Here is a 16,905-nt window from a genome sequence, read left to right as displayed (position 1 = left end):
TCTTTGACAAAAGTAGTTCATAGATAATATTTAATATAAATTCCAAGGTTCTTTCCCCATTCCTCAATCCTCTGCCAATTTGCTCTAACAGTCATATCTCTTAGAGGACTGATAACTGCCAAATGACAGGAGAACTCTGTGTCCCTTTTTGTGTTGCAGGTGGCGCTGGTGCAGTTTTTGATTGAGAACACTGCCCAAATCTTTAGTAAGGACTTCCCTGTGGGCTGGTAGTTCCTCAGGAACTGTGGTGATGTGAAGTGGCCTCAAAAAGCAGCAGCAATTGAAATTAACAGTTGAACATCCCTTGGGGAGGACAAGCAGGGAGGCTGAGCAGGCTTGGGAGAAGCTTTACGCCATGGCAGATGCAGAAGCTTCTTTCCTGAGGGTAAGGGTGCAGGCCAGGGCCCCACCTCCTGCTCTGCTCAAGGCTAGCCACACAGGTCATTAGCCTCTCAGGAAACCAAAACCATGACAGGAAGTCTCTGTTTTCAAAACGCTGTCCTGCAATCTCACACTAACTTTCTTCAAATCTAAACTTCAAACCAGATTCTGTCCGAATCTGAGGATTCATGAATGAGATACATAAGATGAGTCATGTAAAATAACTTTACAAACAGAAAGACCATAGTATGGATTCCTCAGAAAAATCCATCTCTCATTATCCAAACCAGCTGATCTCCTAGCTCCCATTCAGTAATTCACCTCTCTACCCTAGCTCTGATGCAGAGCCGGAAGACTTGTAGCTCATGTACCAATCTGTCATTGCCCTTTCTTGTTTTCACCCAATTTCCTTATTGATTTGAGGATGGCTTTAGAAGCTCCTTTGACTTATGAGCATGTGAGATGATGCTAGAAGTTGAGACGATTTATATCAAGAGTAATTTTTGTTGATATTCTTTCTTTTTAGACATTGACAAGGAAACCCTGTCTGAATGAGCCTCTGTGAAGCCCAACAAACTGTATTTGAACTTCCCCATTTCTCCTCCCCTCTCTCCATATCCCACAGCCTTGCCACTTCCGTCTCTTCCCTGTAGTATAGTAGCTTTTTGTACTCATATACTTGTTGATATAATAAAATTACTCCATAGTTCATGTTTTGGCAAACCGTGTTATCACCCATTTTTTCACTTTGGTAGAGGCTCAGCTGGGCTCTTGTTCTTGATCACTGGTATGCCTCCTGGGCTGCATGGGTGGCCCCTGGAATGGAGCTGACTTGTCTGGCTCTGGTTGGTTGTACATGTTCCACTTAGCGTCTCATCCTTTTTGCATGAAACTGGTGTGGACAACTGGGCTTCTGGCTTCTGCTCTGTTCTTGCCACTTTGGCCACAGTGAAGAGTCCCATAGCCAAGCTGAGAGTTCATGCAGGTGAAAACTGCAGAGAGGAATATAAGCTGAACTGTTAAGGTTACAGGACAGGTGGCGTTCGCTGTTTTGCAATGCTGTTTCGGTAGAGCCACAGGAATCCACACTCAAGCAGTATTGCCACGACACGTCCTCCACTTCTATCCACCAGCCTTGAGTCCTCCTTTCTCTAGGGCAGCTTTGCCAAATGTATGTTCACTGCAAGGGGTAAAGGAAGTGATAACAGACCATATGCTATCTGTGGAATAATGACAGGTATTTTCTTTTCTTGAAGCACTAGTTGCCCCCACCCTTTATCCCTTACATCTCTTGAGACATTTTCTCTACAAATAGATACATGAAGGGAGTAGAGTTTGTGGCTGCTTATTATTTTAAAGTATTACCTAAATAAATATTTAAGTATTTAATGTATACCAATGTTTAGTATATTTAATATATATATTTAAGTATTTACAATTCCACTTAAATAATTTACATGTATTATATATTTAAGAAATGTTTGAGTACTTATGTACTTACTAAGGAAATGGAAAATGTTCATGGCTTAATGACAGGTGAAAATCTCATGGTAACCATTTGCAACATTGAGACTTACTGAATACATGTTACATATCCTGCAGAAAATAATCAAGGAGATTAATTTTTGAATAGTCAAGTCTGTATGATTGCTGCTGTGAAACTAACCACTATAATTTGGGGCTATGAAACAATATGTTCAAGTTAAAACATTGAACAGTGAACAAGAGTAATATATGTTAAAGGGCACTTCACTGCAGAGCTAAGTGATTTCAATTATTGAGAATTTATTGTCACCAAATGTAAAATTTGAATGGAAGAAAAAAATTAATAAAAAATACAGAGAAAGTTATTGATGATCTGAACTTTAGTAGAAAAAATTTGAAACAAAATCAAAATACTGTAATCAGGCTTCTGGAACAATTGATAGGCTTGATTGGTTATGACATTTACACCATAGAAGAAAAGCAGGTCTCCAGAGAGGCAACTCCCTGTCTTACAGAAGTTTAAGGTCTTAACCCAGGTGTCTCATTTGTGGATTCCCTTTATACTGTGTAGCTTCCTTCTCAATAAGATATAAGAGGAAATTCTGGCTTAAACATTACTTGCAAAACTTTCATAATCCTAAAAATACTTGTTTTAATGTCTTGGTCAGAATTTCTTAAGAGCTTGTGCTTTTCTTTGTTGTAAATAAACCAATACAAGGGGCTGGGAATATGGCCTAGTGGCAAGAGCGCTTGCCTCGTATACATGAGTCCCTGGGTTCGATTCCTCAGCACCACATATACAGAAAATGGCCAGAAGTGGCGCTGTGGCTCAAGTGGCAGAGTGCTAGCCTTGAGCAAAAAAGAAGCCAGGGACAGTGCTCAGGTCCTATGTTCACGGCCCAGGACTGGCCAAAAAAACCCCAAACAACAACAACAACAACAACAACAAAATAAACCAATACAAATTAATTAGGCATTCCAGGGGAAAAATAAAATAAAATGAACAAGGAAGCAAGACCTCTCATAGAATAAGTAAAATGAATGGTCTGAAAGAAGTGGAGCTATGCACATTTGTACAGAGTTTTTCACCTCACAACAGAGGTCAGAATCTGTGTCCCTATCTGGGGTGGTGATGGGAATCACAAGAGGAACATAGTATTCAAATGACACATGTCCTCAGATGAGCCTCACACACCATCCATGGAGATGAGACAGGAAACAGATCTTCTCACAGATGCCAGCATCCACAGACAAGGTCCAGATGAGAGTCCCCTCCCCTCAACCCCACGTTGTCACCAGTGTGAGCACTCCACACACATGCTCCCATTAAACAATGAAGTCCTGAGCTCCACTGAATAAAAGCACAGAATCCGATTACAGCTGATCTGTTAAAAAAAAATACGAGTGTATTATTACCTACCACCATTTGTTTATAGACTCACATATTACAGTAAGTCTGCCTTTGGTGCACTTACTTCACCCAATTTGACCAAATATGATTGTAAAAAGCAAAAGAAGTTTCAGAAGCAAAAAATTTAAATTTCCACTTTTGAGTAGGGCAGCTTACTTAATGCACAGTGGCTAAATCCTTACTCGGCTAGCTCTGGTTTTATATCAGAGGCCTGCTATTTCTCTGTATTTAAACTTATGAAAATTGGTCTCCCAGAGCTAGTGTGTCAAGAAACAAATGAAAAAGGAAGTGTGAATGTACTTTCAAAAAGAGAGGAAGCAAAGGTTTTGCTTTAGGTAAAAAAGTGCATTCTTAGCCTTTAGACGTTGGGTGGCCTTATGGGAAAAAGAAATAAAAATAACCAGCACAGAATGAAATTCTGAATTCTGTGCATGTGTAGATATTCCTGCAGGAAGAACTCTTAGGACTGCATACCAAAGGTCTACTCCACTAGCCTCACAATGAAATATGTTTGGCTTCTATGCAAGTATTACCCATTTTATGCAACACAACTCAACTCATCATATTTTTTTCAGCAAGAGGTAGCCAGTGTCATGGCCGTTGCTTACCGGCCTGTCTTCCACTCATGTTCCTCAGATGTTATTGCCCTGACTAGCCAGGATTACAAGCTGGAAGCATTGACACTGGGCGTCCATATTTCTCTTAAATAGCTTATCAAAAATTACAAAATGGTACAGGAAAATCCTTGGGAGCCTCAAACTGGGACAGGGCCCAATCGTCTAGTTGTGAAAAAAGAAAAGGCTGATAAACTGATAATAATCATTACCAAACTGGCAGTAACACTGTACATACTGCAATCAGTTATACTTAGTAATGAAATAAAAATAAACATTTTGGGCTGGGAATATGGCCTAGTGGTATAGTGCTCACCACGTATACAGGAAGCCCTGGGTTTGATTCCTCAGCCCCACATATATAGAAAAAGCCAGAAGTGGCGCTGTGGCTCAAGTGGTAGAGTGCTTGCCTTGAGTAAAAAGAAGCCAGGGACAGTGCTCAGGCCCTGAGTTCAAGCCCCAGGACTGGCAAAAACAAAACAAAACAAAACAAAAAACATTTCTAAATTCAAAGTACCAGTCTTTGGTGTGGTTATCCATTTCATTCAAGAAAGAAAACATTCATAGGTTAATTTAAAAAATTGGTTCTCAAGTCAGGAACTGGTGGCTCCTGCCTGTAATCCTACAGATTCAGTAGGTTGAGATATGAGCATCATAGTTCTTAGCCAGCCTGTGCAAATTCACCCCCCAAAAGCTACAAATGCAACTATGGCTTAAGCAATCAAATGCTAGTCTTTAGCAAAAGAAGTTCAAGGACAGCACTACACCCTGAATTCAAGTTTCAGAACTAGTATACACACAAAAAGATGAATATATAAAGTAGCTCACAATGCTGACTTTAAATTACTATTCCATATTTACTAGAGTATAATTCCATATCTGTCATCTACCTATGGGCATTTCTACATTTGTACATGTTTATATTTATTTTTATTCCAAAAATGTTACTTGTCAGACTTTAGTGGTATTCAGCTGGGCAGGATGCCTAAATTACCCAAGTACTTTTGTTAAGAAAAGATAGTTTCTCATGCTTTTACTCCTAGCTACTTGGGAGGCTGAGATGTCTGGATCATAGTTCAAAGCCAGCCCAGACAGAAAAGTCCCAGAGACACTTATCTCTAATTAAATAGTCCAAAAGCCAGAAGTGACAGTGTGGGTCATGTGTTAAAGCAATAGCCTTGAGCAAAAGAAGATCAAGGACAGTACCCAGTCCCAGAGTTCAAACCCCAGGGCTAGCCATACCAAAACCAAAACAACACATAGTCTCCCTCCCTCTCTCTCTGTCTCTGTCTCTCTCTCTGTCTCTCTTCCCCATCTCTTTCTCTTTTCTTGTGCATGTCTCCCCACAGACCCACATGAGAAGGAACTCAGGAATGCTCACATCTCCAGGCAAGGTTCCCACACACCTCTCTTCAGGTCACTACCCATGGATTGAGAAATTTGGAAGGAAATCCATTCCAGGAACCTCCTCCAGTCAGTTGGACAATAGGTGTTCACCAGGTGACCATCCAGGCCAAATCCATTCCCACCTTCTGTATTCACAGACTTACATCATTTGCATTCACTATGAAACCATCTTCTTTCCCCATTCCTGTCAACTAGAACTCTTCTTCCTTCCACATCCTAGCAAGTTGCTCCATAGTTCACCTGGAAATTTTTGAAAATCTATACTTCTTTTTCTCCCAAGCCCTACTCACCTCATCTATACATTTGATTTAATTCATGAGACTAAGCTTGCAGTACCTTGCAAACACACCAAAATGATTCCTGGCAATTAGGGAGAATAAAACCCTGTCCTTTGCACTAAGGAGGACAGCACTAGAGCACCGGATGTGAAGGGATATGCACCATACAAAATGACAAACACAGCCACTCTTCCATGTGTGGAAGCTAAAATACTGGCTTTGGTATTAAAAATATAGAGAAAAGTGAATGTCCAAAAAGGAAGGTGATACTTGGTCCTTGGGAGGCTCTACGCATGTGTGAAAATATCCTAGTCATTTCCATTCAGTTGTACAATAAGACTACTATGAAACAAGGATAAAAAGAGAGATGCTTCTGGAGATTACAGTCCCTCTGGGACTCAGTGTTGGATTGGTTTTGAAAGGCTTTAATGAAATATAAAACATGAACCGACTTGGATTTCTGGCTTCGCCTCACTTTTCCAGGAACTGTGCAGCTCATCTGCTTGCTTTGACTTGTCCATTCCAGCTAGGTTGTGCTGTACCCTTCTTTGCTTGTCTTGAGACCTGGTGACTGAATCCATGACTCTGCAGGTCAGACAGCTTCTCCAGCACTGAAACCTGACAGGAAGCATAGCAGCCGAGTGGCACTGCCCAAGGCCTGGCACATGGGGATGATGGTGCCCGCCCGGGTGAAGGAAGATATTGAGAGCAGCTTCATTTTCAAGAAGTCAAAGTAGAGGCAACACCAAAGTCCTACAATGGGCATGATAACAAACATCCTGTCATGGGTCCTTGAAGAAAATTATCTGCATGCAAGAAAATAGGATAAAGGAACACAGCCAACTCAAAATGAGGTCACTTTCTGAAAAAGCTAATGAAAAAAATAGTTGTGTGACAGTATCTTATTTACATAATCTTAGCTAGTCAAATGGAAGGTTTTGAGGATCATGGTTGCAAGTCCAAGAGACTTTGAACTCCAGTAAATTACCAAAAAATGGAAGTAGTTTTTGCTCAGGTGGTGAGATTGTTAGACTTGAGCAAAAGGTCATGAAAATCATCCTGGCCATGAGTTTGAGTTAAAGGATTTGCAAACAATATAGAAAGCAATCAAGGAAAGAAGAAATATACACTCCCCCACCACCACACCTGCACACACAGAGAGACAGAGACAGAGAGAAAGATAGAAATAGGGAAAATTAAGAAAATGAGAAGGCAGGCAGGCAGGCAGGAAGAAAGGAAGGAAGGAAGGAAGAAAAATAAATTGTATTAAAGTATATTACTAAAATGTTTTAAAGAAGTGAACTTCTAAATGCCTGACTATGCACTGATGACTATGCACTGATGAAAATGAAAGGAAAAAGTAAAAATGAGTTCTCTTGGATGGTCCTGGTCATGCAACAGTTTCTAGGAAACAGGACCACAGATTTGGAGACCAGATGAGCACTAGCTGGGCCTAGGGTGGTGGGAGGCTTGGGGAGGCAGTGGGCGTGTCTATGGGTGGCATATACCCCCAGGTGTCTGCAGTGCAGTGACCCTGGGGGCTGCTGTGTCTGCATGAATGTTCTGCTGCTTTGCTCTGGCTTGGTTTAGCACAGGAGGATTCCAGATGAAAGCCGTGCACCAGCATACATTGTGGGGAGACGTTAGGGTTTGCAGGAATAGGAAATCCTGAGAAGATCCTCATGACTCTGGAGCTGATCTCTGAATGAGGAATCTCTGGAGATCCCCTTAGTTCTCCTGAGAGGACTGTACTAGAAGCACAATCCCTGCCCTGGCCACTGTGCCCAGTGTCCTGGCTCAGCGTAGGCTCTCTCCACAGTGCTCTGGGTCCCTGAGATATGACCCAGTCCAGGGCCCTGACCACAGGACCAATTTCATGATACCATGAGTTAGGACTTTCAGCCCTCCTGATTATGAACTAAATGTCTTATCTTTATTAAATATCTAGGCCCATGCATTTGAATAGCATAGAAATTTCAGTAAATAGACTGGGTTATGATGCATTGTAGCACAGTTGAAGGCTGCTAAAGTGAAATGGAAAATGTGTGTAGTATGTGAACTCTTTCTCACAAAGGCAATCAGATAACCATTTCAAAGAGATTATATTAAATTTGCCAAGAGCCACTCAGGAAGGCAGAGGCTGTTTCATCCTGGCAGTTGGGGCATGAGCCTTGAAACAGTGACGTTACAGAGAGAGGCACTCCCAGGGCTCACACTCCAGGCAGTTGACTTCTGTCTCTGTTGGAGCTGTGTTGGACCCGGGTAACTGCAGCCGTAGTCAGGACATGGGGGATGCAAGGCAAGTGAACCAATGCATGCTTTATTTCAGGAAGGCCAGGGTTTATATATGGTTAGAAATCAACTTAAAATTTCCAGGGTAAAGGTTAACACAGCATGTTATCCATTACAATTGCAAAAATTGAGGAATGCTTTTACTGGGAGGAAGAAATTAATACAAAAGTTTGTCTACTTCAAAAGGTTGCTACTTCAAAGAGTTTACTATTGAGGACTGAGCTATTTCCTACCTAGCTTCTATTTGCTCAGGACTTTGACCAAGACTCTATTAACCTAGAAGAGACTTCCCTGTTTACTATGAAGATACTATCCTAATTACTGTGAAGAGACTTTGCTATTTACTAAGAAGAGACTGTCCTATCTATAATGAGGATCTATCACTAAAGGCAGCTGGCCAAGCCAGTCTCCTCAGGGAGACAGTACAGGGGAAGGGGAGAGTCTCCTGACAAAAAGTGGCATCCTTTGGCCCATAGACACAAAGAAACTCCTTACTGGGAATATGTTTCCAAGGGCCGATTAGTATGCTAATGAGGCGTTGGAGTAACTGTGCCAAGGCTAAGTTTTCCACTTGGTCAGAGAAATTAATTCTCCCACAGAGCTGCAGCCATGTCTGTTGTCCAGAGCCTTGAAATGGATGAAAACAAGTGTTCACTGAGACCACCACACCCTCCATGTGTGGCTCCCCTGCACTAGGTACTCTGGAAAACACCTGCTTTGAGGTGCCTCCTAGAGGGTGGCCCTGGCCTAGGTTCTGTCTCCTTTCTCCTGACCTTTGTGAACTGCCTCTGACCTTCACCCCTGTTCATGAAAAGTGACCTCTGTTCACACTGTGCAGGGCTGAGGTGAAGACAGTTGGCCTCACATTGTCAGGGCTCCATGGGGGAGTGTGCAGGAGGCTCTGCCAGTGCCTGAGCAGCAAGCAGATTTGACCACACTCTTCCGGTGTCATCACCATGCCCTACAGAGTCACAACACTGCCCACAGGACCACAGTACAGCCAGAAAACCTAAGTGCTTCCTCTAGGGGAGTCATGTCCTGCTGTGTGTTCTTTCTCATTTGTTCCCTTCCCCAAAACAGAATATTGATATAAATAAGATGGGAATAACATTTCAAGGAAGTACAGTTGTGTCACAATTTTTCTTAAAACAGAAGCAATTTGGAATTACTTCTTCAAGAATATTCATGCTATGCCATAAAAATGCTTTTCTCAAGTTGACTGGTGACATTTGGTCACTGCGGTGGCCATCTGCTTAGCCTTGCTCTATCATTTCACCTCCCTTACCAGATTCTTCTCCTTTCCTCTAACAGGTGCATTAGCTTCTGGCCTTGTTCTTTCCCCATCTCTTGGAAGAGAAAAGGTCCAGGACTCTGTTCCTATATCTGACCTCCTCATGTTTTAAAAATTGATATAGGTTTTCTGTTTGTGCTAAAAATCAAATAACCAAGCCCCCTGGGTGTGAGTGATAGAGTCAGGCTGGGATTAGGAGGGCCACGTGTGGTACTGTGTCCCCATTACACTTGGCACAAAGCTCTATACCATAGTGGAGCCTGCCTGTGCGTGGTGTTGTATGCAGCAGGAGAGCCATCTTCCTGAGGAGGATGCTCAGCTGAACAGACCTGTGTGCCGGATGTCAATGGCAGAGCCCTGCTCATCCACAGCCTGGTGCACATGAGAACAGGCTGGAGGAGGAGGAATTGGCACCTCTTCCTTTTCACTGATGTGCTGCTCATGTCTAATACCAAGTATGTGTGGAGCACATGCTCTCCTGCCCATCATAAACTGCTTTTTCATTTGTTTCCGCATGAGTTTAGATCCCCTGCTTATTTCTAAGTACACATGCAGTTCCTGTGTTGGCTCTTGCAGAGAGCATAGTCACAAGTGAAGAAGACCATGTGGTCTGCTGGCCCATCCCTGTAGTCCCAGCACAGAGGTGGGACTTTTCTTATTCAGAGAGTTAATGAGAGTTGTGTACTTCTATCCCCATTAGTTTATGTACTTTAAAATATTTACTTGATTATATGTAACTTTATATAGTCTTACTATTACATCACAGTTTACACTTATAAAATTTAGTACCTGATTCATTAAACTGATACCCAAAACAATTGTGACAAGAGTAAACTTAGCAGTGTGCCCCAGAATTATAAACATGAGATTCCAGACTTAGCATCTTTGCCTTTTTAATACATCCAAATTGTAAAACTCTACAGAAATCAAATTATATCCCCTGTTTATTTCTAAGTACACATGCAGTTCCTGTGTTGGCTCTTGCAGAGAGCATAGTCATGAGTGAAGAAGACCATGTGGTCTGCTGGCCCATTCCTGTAGTCCCAGCACAGAGGTTGTGAGGCAGGAAGGATTCAGAGGTATAAACGAGGCTAGACTACATCAAAGGCCCTGTCTCCAATAGCAAATAAAACAAGCAAAATAATAAATGTGATTGGCTTTATCTGAGTTAAATATGACAAGATAATTAGAGTGATTAGAGAGTAATGAGTTCAGTTAAGCTGAGCCAAGCTTCCCAATTGGTAAGTAACAAACTAGGAAGCCTAGGGCAGCAGGCTCACACCTGTGATACCAGCTACTCAGGAGGCTGAGACCTGAGGAATGTGAGTCAAAGCCAGGTTGTGCAGGAAGTCCATAAAACTTACCTTTAATTGCCCTCCAAAAAGCTGGCAGTAGAGCTCTGGCCCAAGTGATAGAGGTCAAGGGAGCCAAGGGAGCCAAGGACATGAACATGGGCACTGTTAGACTTCCCTGGGTCCTGGCCGCCTGTTGCAAGAAAAGTCATTGGGTTGTGGTGAGAAATGGCACAGACTTTTGTTTGTTCTGTATGAAGATGGTGATGATGACGATGATGATAGTAGTGATGGTTATGATAGTGGATTGGGGATTCATAGCTGGTCCTATGCATACTCAATACCATGCGTTAGTGGGCTCAGATCCCCTCCCCTCCATTGCACATTGGTTCTTTGAAGGGTTCCTATGGAACTAGAAGGAGGAGAGTGCAGTTTGCAGAGACAGAACCAATGTTGCCAGGTGTTGGTGGAGTCAGGAATTGGCAATCACAGGGGATATGACAGGACCTCATACTGGGGCCAAATGGATATGATTTATATGTAACATGCTGATTTCTGTCATCTCAGTGAGGCTCCATCTGCAGGCAGAATAGAACCTCAGTCCAGGTGCCAGTACCCAAGGGCTTTTAGCTATGGGAGACAGGCCACAGGACCAGGAGCTAGTATACAGTTTTAGGAATGAGGATGCTCTGTGCTGGATGTAGATCTTGCAGTGAGGAGGGAGTGAGATGGTGGCTGTGATTGTCATTTTTTCTTGCAATGGAGGGATAGTGATATGAGGAGAGATGATAACTATGTGACAGGTTTATATTGGAGAAAGAGAGGTCAAGAGCAAGTCTACACTAGGCAAAGTGACCCAAAGATCAGGGGAAAAGGAAGGGGAGGAGCTATTTTCCCTTGCTCAACAGGCAGAAAGTGAATATTTCTTATAGAAGTGCAAATGAAATGTGGTCTGCATTTTGAAGGCACATTTGATCAAATCTCGACCACTACAACTTTAAATACTGAGAATCCCTGTCCCCAAGTAAGGTGGAGAAATAGAACAAGTTCACTTGAATATAATGGGAAGTCATTTGCTATTTGGTGTTGAATTTTCCCACATACCTTTTCCCCAGAATATGGTCTATGTCTTTTTGACCTTGGTCATGGGTTTATTTGTTTGTGTGTTTTTGTTTGTGTCAGTTCTGGCAGCTAGCTGTTGTGCTCAATGCCAATACTCTATGACATGAACCACAAGTCTACTTTTGGCTCTTTTGGAGGTTGACTAGAGATGGGAGTCTGAAGGACATTCCTGCCCTGACTGGTTTTGAATTGTGAACCTCAGATCTCAGACTTTCAGTGTAGCTAGGATTCTAGACATGAAAAATACTCTCATTCTTTGGCGCTGAGGAACAAGATCTTCTTAGTTGTGCTTTTCCAAACTTCATTTTTGATGAATTGATATAGTAAATTACAGGTAGTAAGTGATTCTTCCACACCTTAGAAGTTTGCTTTCAAGCATTGATGAAAAAATGATTGGGTTCTAGGTCTCTCCAGCCTGAATTGACTCCAGATTTCTTATAGTGTGTACATTGGGCACATGAACCCCAAAAGCACTCAGAAACTCCTGAGGCTCCAGAGCAGTGGCTGAAATGAAAAGCTCAGGCCCAGACACTCTCTCTTGTCCACTCAAAATGAATGTGCATTATGTGTACCCTGGAGAATGCACTTCTGTGCTGGCTTTCATTTCTGATGCTGAGAAGAGGTGCCAGATTACACAGGCAAATCAGAAAGGCCAAGAAGTTCCATGAGTATCACCAAGGGCTGCTTGTTCACACATTCCAGAACAGCAACTCACTGTTGGCTTCTCACTCAGAATGTCTGGATAGGATATTTGGGGCATGGAGGGGTAGCCCTATGTCCAGATGCCTGGGTGCACCTTCCACAGACCCAGAACTTGTAGTTTCCACTGACTGGGGTGCTCCTTCTTGGCAAGTAGCGGCTCAAGCCCATCCAGGACAGCCTTGAAGGTTTGCAGCTCTGGTGATTCTGCTAGGTCTCACAGAGGGAGGCAGGGAAAGGGCCAGACCTACACCATGGCCTTCAGCGCTTCTGTGTGGCTCCAGGCATAGACCTCCGTGAAGACCAAAGGGAACACCACCACTGGTAGATCCTCCAGGGCAGAGATGTCCAGGGACTGGCTGCTCAGAAGACTGTGCATGGCAAGGTGCTGGAGTGATGGGGTCCTGATGCTCATCGTGCTGGATGAGATGTGGATCAGGTGTGCAGAGCTCTCTGAATCCCAACAGGGCCAGCACTGACTGAAGGCTCCAGAAGTCTGTTGCTTTTCTCTGATCCTTGGGCATCTTTATACTCCCAAGCCTCATCCAACTTTCCCATATCAACCAATCAGTGAGTAGCTTCTGATTGGGTTTTTGAGCCACACCTAGCATACCAAGACAGGGTGTCACTTCCTGGGTTAATTCAAACTTGGCTTCTTATACAAAAGTGATAGGGTTGCAGACATGTTCCAAACCTGCTTTTTGAAATATAAATCACTCTGAAACAAACAAACAAACAAAAATCCCATCCTTATTCCTTTGCAGCTGGGACAACAGAAGCTAACATAATGAACGAGGGAAAAATCCATAACCAACATCAAACGTACATTGAACAAATTCTGGAGAAAAACTAGGGAAAAAATTGAAAACAAATTGCCAAAAGTCATCACTTGAAAGCAAGAGAACACTTTCTGTTTCTCCAACGTATTTATGTAACCAATTTTAATAGCCAATGACAGTTCATATTTGATCAAAAGTGAAGTGATTATTCATTTGTTTTTGTATAAGAAATATTTACTTCCTGCTCACCCATGAACACCAATAAGGAAAGAAAGAAGAGAGAGAGAGAAAAAAGAAAAAAAGAAAGATAAAGGAAGGAAGGATGGAAGGAAGGGAGGGAGGGAGGAAGGAAAGAAGAAAGGAAGGAAGGGAAAGAGACAGAGCTCGAATTAACTGAAGTCTTGTAGATGCTACAAAGTTGGACTAGGTTCTCCTTTTTGTTTGTTTGTTTTTCTGTTTTTTTTTTCTTCAGGGTCAGGGCAGTGGAACATCTGTGGAAATTCTGAAGGGATTAAGGTAAAAGAGTGGAAAGTCTTTTTGCGCACTGTATTTTACAGTTCAGACAGCTAGGCAGTGTGGGTCCAGCCTCTAATCCTATCATTTTGTATTGGAAGCACAGTTCTAATTAACTGGAGAGTAACACCTTGTCTAGGAGTGCTGGGTGTGGCTCAGAAATCTCATCAGAAGCTGCTCTCTGATTGGCTGATATGCAATGGTGAGGGTGGGGTTGGTGTATAAAGACACCCAGAGTTCATAGAAGAGCAGCGGATTCTTAGAGCCTGCATCCATGCCTGGGATTCAGAGAGCTCTGTACACCTGCTGCACATCTCATCCATCAAGATGAGCATCAGGACCCCACAATCACTCCAGCATCTCATCATGCAGAGTCTTCTGAGCAATCAGGCCCTGGCCATTTCTGCCCTGGCCAATTTGCCAGAGCTGCTGTTCCCTGCACTCTTTATGGAGGCAGCCACACAGAGGTGCTGAAGGCCATAGTGCAGGCCTGGCCCTTCCACTGCCTCTCCTTGTGGGACCTGGCAGAGTCACCAGACCTGGAAACCTTTAAAGCTGTCCTGGATGGGCTTGATCTGCTACTTGCCAAGAAGGAGCATCCTAGTCTGTATATTGATCTGTATATTGAGCACTCGAACTTCTGGACACAAGTGGACCCCTTCATGGCCTGATTATCTGATCCAGAAGTCCTTACTTACAAGCCAATAGTGAGTTGCTCCACAGGGATGACTGAAGAGCATCCACTGATGATCTTTACAGATCTGACCATCAAAGATGGCACCCAGGATGATCTCCAGGCTTACCTGCTCCAGTGGGTCTAGGAATGGGCTCTAGGAAAGGTCTAGGATAGGACTGTAGGATAGGACTCTTGGATAGGTCTAGGATGGGACTAGGATAGGAATCTAGGTTAGGAGTCTAGGTTAGGACTCTAGGACAGAACTTGGATAGGACTCTAGGATAGGACTCTAAGATAAGACTCTAGGAATGAACTCTAGTAAAGGTCTAGGATAGGATTATAGGATTGGGTTTGAGGATAGGGCTCTAGGATAAGACTCTAGGATGGAATCCTAAGTTAGTATGCTAGGATAGAACTATACAATAGGACTCTAGGATAGGACTCTAGGATAGCACTATAGGATAGGAATATAGGATATGTCTCTAGGATATGACTCTAGGATAGGACTGTAGGAAAGGACTCTAGGATAGGACTAGCTAGGATAGGACCATAGGATAGATCTCTAGGCTAGGACTATAGGATAGAACTATGGGATAGGACTGTAGGATTTTACTATAGGATAGGACTATATGATAGGTCTATGATAGGCCTCTAGGATAGAACTTGAGGATAGGACTTTAGGATAGGACTATAGGACAGGACCCTAGGATAGGCCTCTAGGATAGGAACCTAGGTTATGACTTTAGGGTAGGATTATAGTATAGGACTACGATGGGAGTCTAGGATAGGACTCTAGGATAGGACTATATGACATGACTTAACCCCTTTAGGCATTCTCAGTGATGCTCCACTGCCCTGGAGATCCCAGGAGAGCACACACCCCAACTGTATAGCATCCACAAATATTACTGGAATTTCAATTTGTGGTTTTTTTTTCTTGTAATTCCTTCATTCCTTCATTCCTTTGTTCCTTCCTTCCTTTTTTTGTTTCCTTTTCCTTGCTTGCTTGCTTTTTTCCTTCCTTTATTTGCTGTTTCTTCTCCCTTTCTTTCCCTTCTTCCTACTTTCTTTTCTTCTGTCCTTCCTTCAATCCTTTCTTCCTTTCCTACTTTCCTTACTGTTTCATCCTTTCTTTTCCTTCCTTCTTAGGTCTCTCCCTGCTTGCCAGCCTTCCTACCTTCCTTCTTTCGTTCCTACTTTCTTATCTTTCATCTTTCCTCCATTCCTTCCTTTCATCATTTCTTTTGCTCCTTCCTTCTTTCCTTAGTTACTTCCTTCCTTCTTTTTCTACCTTTCTTCTTTTCTTCTTTCCTCCCTCCCTCCCTCACAATTTCCCTCCTTCCCTCTCTCTCTCTCTCTCTTCCTCTCTTCCTTTGTTTCATCTTTCTTTCTTTTCTTCCAGGAGTGGATCTATAAATCAAGTAGTAGAGTGTGGCCATTGCTCACAAAAGCTCATGGATGGCACCCAAGCCCTGAGTTCAATCTCCAGGGCTGGCACAAAATTAAATCCCAAAATGACTCATTTCTAAAGACAAGCATACCTAGACTCTAGGATAGGACTGGGATAGGCCTCTAGGAATGGACCAGGATAGGACACTAGGGTAGGACTAGGATAGGACTAAGAGAGGACTAGGGTAGGACTCTAGGTGAGGGCTAGGATAGGTCTAGGTTAGGGTTCTAGGATAAGACTAGGCAGACTAGGATAGGACTCTAGGCTAGGAATCTAGGAAAGGACCCAAGGATATTACTCTTGGATAGGACTTTAGGATAGGAATCTAGGATAGAACTCTATGAAAGGACTAGGATAGGATTATAGGATAAGACTCTAGGATAGGACTAGGTTAGGACTCTAGGACCTGACTGTAGGATAAAACTCAAGGACAGGACTAGGATAGGACTGTAGGATAAGACTCTAGGATAGGACTCTATGATAGGACTAGGATAGGTCTATGATAGGAATCTACGATAGGACTCTAAGAGGATTCTAGGATTGGACTCCAATGGTAGGACTCTGGTTGTAGGACTAGGATAGAACTAGGATAGGACTATACTATAGGACTAGGATAGGACTCAAGAATAGGACTCTAGTATAGGATTCTACAAGAGGACTCTAGGATAGGAATCTATGCAGGACTAGGATAGGACTCTTGAATAGGACTCTAGGATAGGACAAGGATAAGAGTTGATGGTAGGACTCTAGGATAGGATTTAAGGATAGGATTCTATCATTGGACTCTAGGATAGGACTCTAGGATAGGACTAGGATAGAACTAGGATAGGGCTATACTATATGACTAGGATCAGACTAGGATAGGACTCTTTTTTTTTTTTTTTTTTGGCCAGTCCTGGGCCTTGGACTCAGGACCTGAGCACCGTCCCTGGCTTCTTCCCGCTCAAGGCTAGCACTCCGCCACTTGAGCCACAGCGCCGCTTCTGGCCGTTTTCCGTATATGTGGTGCTGGGGAATCGAACCTAGGGCCTCGTGTATCCGAGGCAGGCACTCTTGCCACTAGGCTATATCCCCAGCCATAGGATAGGACTCTTGACTAGGAATCTAGTATAGGATTCTAGGATAGGACTATAGGTTAGGACTCTAGGATAGGACTAGGATAGGTATATAGGACAGGATGCTAAGAGGATAAGACTAGGGTAGAACTAGGATGGG

This window comes from Perognathus longimembris, chromosome 24 (genome assembly GCF_023159225.1).
Source record: "Perognathus longimembris pacificus isolate PPM17 chromosome 24, ASM2315922v1, whole genome shotgun sequence".
Lineage (NCBI taxonomy): Eukaryota > Metazoa > Chordata > Mammalia > Rodentia > Heteromyidae > Perognathus > Perognathus longimembris.
Note: the sequence above shows the minus strand (reverse complement) of the source record.